General features: G+C 40.2%; 1 long non-coding RNA gene across 1 annotated transcript; it reads left to right on the plus strand.

Moving 5' to 3' along the window:
* The first annotated feature begins 1,930 nt into the window (after positions 1-1,930).
* On the plus strand, positions 1,931-4,674 carry LOC142776287 (uncharacterized). The gene is made up of 2 exons (XR_012887421.1): positions 1,931-2,077; positions 4,326-4,674. It is a non-coding gene; the product is annotated as an uncharacterized LOC142776287 (long non-coding RNA).
* Positions 4,675-6,017: the final 1,343 nt, after the last annotated feature.

A 6,017-nucleotide genomic window follows, 5' to 3' on the forward strand; every position in this document is an offset into this window, starting at 1 on the left:
ACTGCCATCATCCTTGGAACATACAATTCAAGAGAAGAACCAGCAATGACTACGACAAAAACAGAAGTCATGGGGCGGTCCTGTAACCCAAATTCGCTGTGTCTCTCATCTTTGACACTGTGAAAAATTTTTGAAGGAGTAAATTGGTGGAAGGCAAGTCCTGGTGTGTCTTGAGAAGAGCAAAGTACCTCTTCTGCACCCCCTCTGCTGACGCTGTGCCTCGTTATTGAATACATCTTAGCGCTACTTAAACTTGCTCCACGAAGGTTAACAAACGAAATATTACATGACTAAGGTCTGTAGCATACCTCTTCTTACTGCATAATAATTTTCCTACCTTATGAAAGCTTTCAATACATCGATCAGTAAATTGTGTGTGATGATCTTTTCAAATGTGGAAGTGTTTTTTTTTTCGAAGTCTCTCAGAGACCTCCAGTGCAATGATGCAACAGAAATAACACATGTCATCACCTAACATAATAGCACCTGGCCTGCCTAAGCATGTATGCTTCAGGTTATGTCAGTAGCCTTTTCTGACCCTATGGTTCATTCTATAGGAAGTAAATGATGTCTTTGACATTAACGTTTACATTGAAGGCTTTCTAAAGATCCGTTGGTGCATCATATTTTGTCCTATTGTACCTAAAAAGCAACTTGGGTGTTCCCACAGGAATGAAATGGTGGTGTTTTTTATAAACAGTTTTCTCTCGTTTCACATGGCAATCGTTCTTTTGTAAGCCTCAGAAATTGCGAGTTTGAAGGAGAAAATGGCACCCTTGCAGTGCTGCATCTGCTCCATATAGATAAATTTTCTTATTCTGTCAATATTCCAATGACCTAAGAAGCAAAAATCTAGAAGACGCTGCTTTTATAACAATCTAATTTTAAAAAGTAAGAAGCAAATGCATAGCAAATTTGGGGTCTTGCACCATGTGAAACCATTAACTACCGAAAAGCTAAAATGGTAACATATAAAAACTTTGGAATAAGGAATATCAATAAAATAAACTAACAAATAACATTTTAGTGCAAGACTTCCGATGTTTCACATTCTAATGTCCATGTGGCATGCATAACAGCCTGTAGCATGCTAACAGCTGATTTACTATAGAAGGATTACTGTATTAAACAAAATTTTCATAAGCAGTAACCATAGGATAATGAAATGTGTGTATAGCAATATGGCCTCCAATCCTTCTAAAACTTTTTTTTCTTTTTTTGGCACAAACATGTTTCACAAGTTTTGCTCAATTTTATTCTACAATCTTGTTTTGGGAACTAAAACTGTTTTATCACACAGAACTCGCACAGAACATAGAACTTACATGCCTAAATAGCATTGTTTTTCTTTCCTGCAGTGCATAAAATTTTGAGTTCCAATAACTATTTTAGAAAAAAAAAAATTAATGTAACTTACATAATGCAGTCATCTTCCTTCATTGACCGGGACAGAGGTAACATATTGTGTGGGTATGAGCTTCTTGTGGGTAAAATTCATGCAACTTTATTTGAGTGAGGTACTTGACAACCATCAATGTCTCAGCCAGGAGCAAATGTGTAGTTAAGAACAAAGAATTTAAGCATTAGGACTGATAGTTTGGCAAGTTGGTGTAGATCTATCTTGAACTTAAATAAACATGAATAAGAGTACATAGAACAACATTCTGCTGCCCAGCATAACATTTGCAGAATACTAGCCTACAGTTTGACAGCACTGAAGACAGTCCACAGAGTCAGTGCTTTTGTCCAACAAAAGCACTTGTTCACTGCACAATTTTGTACACATGAAGTGGCAACAACCGAATATTGGTCTCCTGCAAACCGAGTTCGCCCAGCAAGCACACACAGCGATTTGAACTAGATAAGTTGTTTTTTCACTCTGTAAGCTTTTTTATTGCCTTGTATGCATCCCTGCGAATTTGTGCAGGGATGCACAACACAAATGTCAAGTGTGTTTTTGTGTCGTCTGGTTTTACCTCCTCGTGTAGCATTTGCATGCCTTGCTTTCTTTCAGAAAAAATAAGCAGGAGCATGGCATCTGGCTCAACTAGCGAGCTTAGTACTTGGCACATACAGGGTAAGGGACAATTGATTCTTCCACCCCATATGTGTGTGCTGGATGTGAGCAAATGCATTCTACGACTCACACTGACATACTTTCCACCCTCGTGTCATCCCTCCCTGTGTAGTTTCCAGTGCAGTCGTCATGACAAATGAGAAAAAGATCTTAATGTGTGCAACAAACTATTGAAACTTCACTTGTATTTGGTGTATTCACAAAATTTTTGTGCCAATAATTTCGTGAGGTAGTAAACTTCACTACTGAGGTCATTCCATGATTACTTGAAAAAAAAAAGGGGGGGGGGGGGGTTCAGGTCCTTTTCAAACACTGCATTGGCAGATTTCTGTATATTTTCTTCCTGGTGATACAGCTATAAAGTATAAAAACTTTTGGGCATTGAGATGTTTATTGCGTGGCACAAAACATATAAAAGATAAGGGGTAAAAAGCATATGTAGGTGTGAGAGAAAAATTTCAACTTCACCGACATCTCGAGATATCAGAGTTCAAAGAAAGCGAGGTCCGCCTGGTTTTGTGAGCAAAACAGTACTGTACCACCTGGTTTTATGAGCAAGAAGCACACCTGTACACAAGCTTTCAAGTAAGATTTCCCCATTCTCTCACACTCAAATTTACACATTATTTTACAGTGAAGCTTTGATACCTCTTGTGCCCCGCCGTGGTGGTCTAGTGGCTAAGGTACTCGGCTGCTGACCCGCAGGTCGCGGGTTCGAATCCCGGCTGCGGCGGCTGCATTTCCGATGGAGGCGGAAATGTTGTAGGCCCGTGTGCTCAGATTTGGGTGCACGTTAAAGAACCCCAGGTGGTCGAAATTTCCGGAGCCCTCCACTACGGCGTCTCTCATAACCATATGTGGTTTTGGGACGTTAAACCCCACATATCAATCAATTGATACCTCTTGTATTCCAACACATCAAACTATTTATTACAAAGCATGAAAAATTTATTTTCTATACAGTAGGCAAAAAATATCATCACAGAAGCAACTGTAGCCTAAGAAGCAAACAATAAAACATCTTTGCAATCACACAACGAAAATAAGAGAGCCAAAGGGCGCCATTTAATAATCCATCCGACTGGGGGCACAGTGACGCCAAGGCAATCATGAGTGAACCCACAGGTCAAGGGATAACATTCCGGCATGGCAGCCCCATTTTGATGGAAGAAAAATGCTAAGGGCCCATGTGCTTAGACTTAGAAGCATGTTAAAGGGACACAGAGAGACAATGAATCAGTTTAGATTGATGAACTGTTCTCCGAGAACACAACAATTTCACCATCATAGGTTTAGTAATAGAGAAGAAAATAAAGTTTAAAGTTTCATTTTTAATTTTTCTGCTGAAATCTCCGCATGTGACGTCACGGATTACAAAGTGTATCATATTTTTGCACCAATAACTCACCAAAACTTCTCAAACTTGGTACGTTAAGAGGGAACTTCACTTCATTTTTACCAGTTAGAAACTACGTAGGCCCTAGTACGCGCCGTTAAAATGTGTGACATCACGACGAATGGTGCGGAAACTTCAAGGTGGCATCTTCACGCATATTTTGTTATTGCCTATTTTTCTCTCTCATCAAGTGTCTTATCACCACAAGCGTGGTGTTTTCGGTACCGTGGAAGAGCAATTTGCTAATACAAAAAATATGGTACTGTTCTTTAGCGTCCCTTTAAAGGCCCCCAAGTGATTGAAACCTCCAGAGCCCTCCACAACAGCATCTCTTATAATTATAAAGTAGATTTTGAACTCGAAACCCCTAAAATCATTACACAACTGTCAGTGATCAACATGTTTACAAAATGACCCCAAATAAAATAATCTAAAGTTTCAGCACTTTTAATCTAGAGACCGGATTTTAGGCAAATGCCTATTTTATTCCTTGTGTTCCTATCGTGCCACTTTGATATAAAGTTAAACTCCCTTATAAGAGGCATGCTCGGGGCAGCAATTCTTGTCTTCTATATGAGATGTCTCTTATAAGCAGGGGACCTCGTATGCATTTTCTTATCATCCCATATTTTACTCTAGGCATTCTAGTGTCCCTTATATCCATTTGTCTCTTACAGAGTCTAGGAAGGGCTTTTATAGTGTTTTTATAGTGCCTACAAACACCTATATCTGGCATTTGTGCTAAAATGCATATATGTGCCTATAAATTTTCAAAATTGGTGCCTACATGAGTGCTATTTAATCTCATATTTCATTTTCCAGTGATATTTCAGACCATTATTCATGTCACAGGGCAAGAACCACTTCTAGCAGCAGTGAAATGAAGCAAGCGGTTGGACAAGAAGAAGGAGGAGAGCTTGAGAAGACGAAAAGGCACTATTTCTGCAGCCCTAAATACGGGCACGTCCCCAAAGAACAAGGAGAAAAAAGCAGGTAGAAAGAGAGATGATTGGAGTCCATGGCCGAGGACGTGTCAAGCTGCTTCTAAAGATGGTTGTCCATTTTCCCGAAGGGACTTAAAGTGACACTAAAGTCAACTATTAAGTCAGCGTTGATTGTTGAAATGGCGGTTTAAAAACCTCGTAGTGTTACTTTTGTGCCAAGGAAGGGCCTATTTTGAAATAAAATCACGTTTTAGGGGTCTGCATCGAGTTAGCACACTTCAAACCACCTGCCTCAAGAAGCGGACCGACCGGACCGACTCACGTCACTGTTGCCGTGCACAACGTTGCCTGGCTTTACTGCACTAGTAGCAGCAGACCGAAAGCAGCGGGAGCCACAGTAGCAACAACAACCATTGATCAATTTCTCTCCATTGACTCAGAGATTGCAGACGCTTTTGTTTAAACTGCGCCCCACTACATGGCACCACTTATCCTTTAAAACCACACGAAAATTACATTTTTGAACCACTTGCGCAATTCCCCAAAGTAACATCCGGCGGTTCTTTTTTCCATGAATCAAACACAAACAAACAAGCAGTGTTTTATTGCGTCTCTTGATGCACAGAAGGTTCTTTATTTAGTGCAGTTAGATCGATTACTAGTGATTAATTGTAGGTGGTCCGTCTGATGTCATCAGGATCATTTTGAAAATGTCCTACAGTGGCGCTTGTGTTCTGCACATTTACCTTAATTTCTCAGTAAATAGGGCATTGTTGTATATAATATTGTCATTTTAGATGTTGTCATACAGTGAGCTTTTACTCTGACGTAAATTGTTACTTGACTTTAGTGTCGCTTTAAGAACCACCCTGAAGACCTGGGTGTGGTGGTGGGAAGGAAACAGACGGGTCACTCTGTGTAGCCAAAGAAAAGTGGAGTATGAATGCGAAACCATGGACAGCTGTCAGGAGACAAGGGCGTGTAGGTCAAAAGAAAAAAAAAAAGCGGTGTGCACACTGTTTTAGCTTCGTCTGTAATTTACTTCTTCAAGGGCCCCTCACCAGGTCATATATAAGAAATTTTATTTAGACACTGGAAGTGAATGCGTGCCCAATGAAGAACGTCGTACAATGATAATTTTTACTATTGGTTCTTTATGAGCCACTCACCACGTGTAGCCTGCGAAAGCCATACAGACCTTTTTCAAGTAATTCCAGAGCACCCCGCGGGCGCACAGAGCCCTATAAGAAAAGTGTGCAGGCTGAGTGAGCTGGCTGTTTGGTGGTCGATTGCTCATTAGTGCCAAGTGAGTGGTGGGACCACTAAATGAAAAGAACACGTCGCCGCTTCTTCACTATTCTTACATAGTAAATAATGCACACATTTGAACTCATCTGCATGTACCTGCACACATAACATGAAAAAAAGTAAGCACAGTGCAGTGTAGGTATTACTGAGTGGATCTGTAGCAAATGTAGCAGTTGGGAAGTATACGCATCGTCGCGTGCCGATATTATCGAAATGTAGTAAATTATCAGCTGGAACATTGAATTTATGTTTATCCAACGATTAGTTGTAACATACTAATATGAACGCGACG

Source organism: Rhipicephalus microplus, chromosome X (genome assembly GCF_043290135.1).
Source record: "Rhipicephalus microplus isolate Deutch F79 chromosome X, USDA_Rmic, whole genome shotgun sequence".
Lineage (NCBI taxonomy): Eukaryota > Metazoa > Arthropoda > Arachnida > Ixodida > Ixodidae > Rhipicephalus > Rhipicephalus microplus.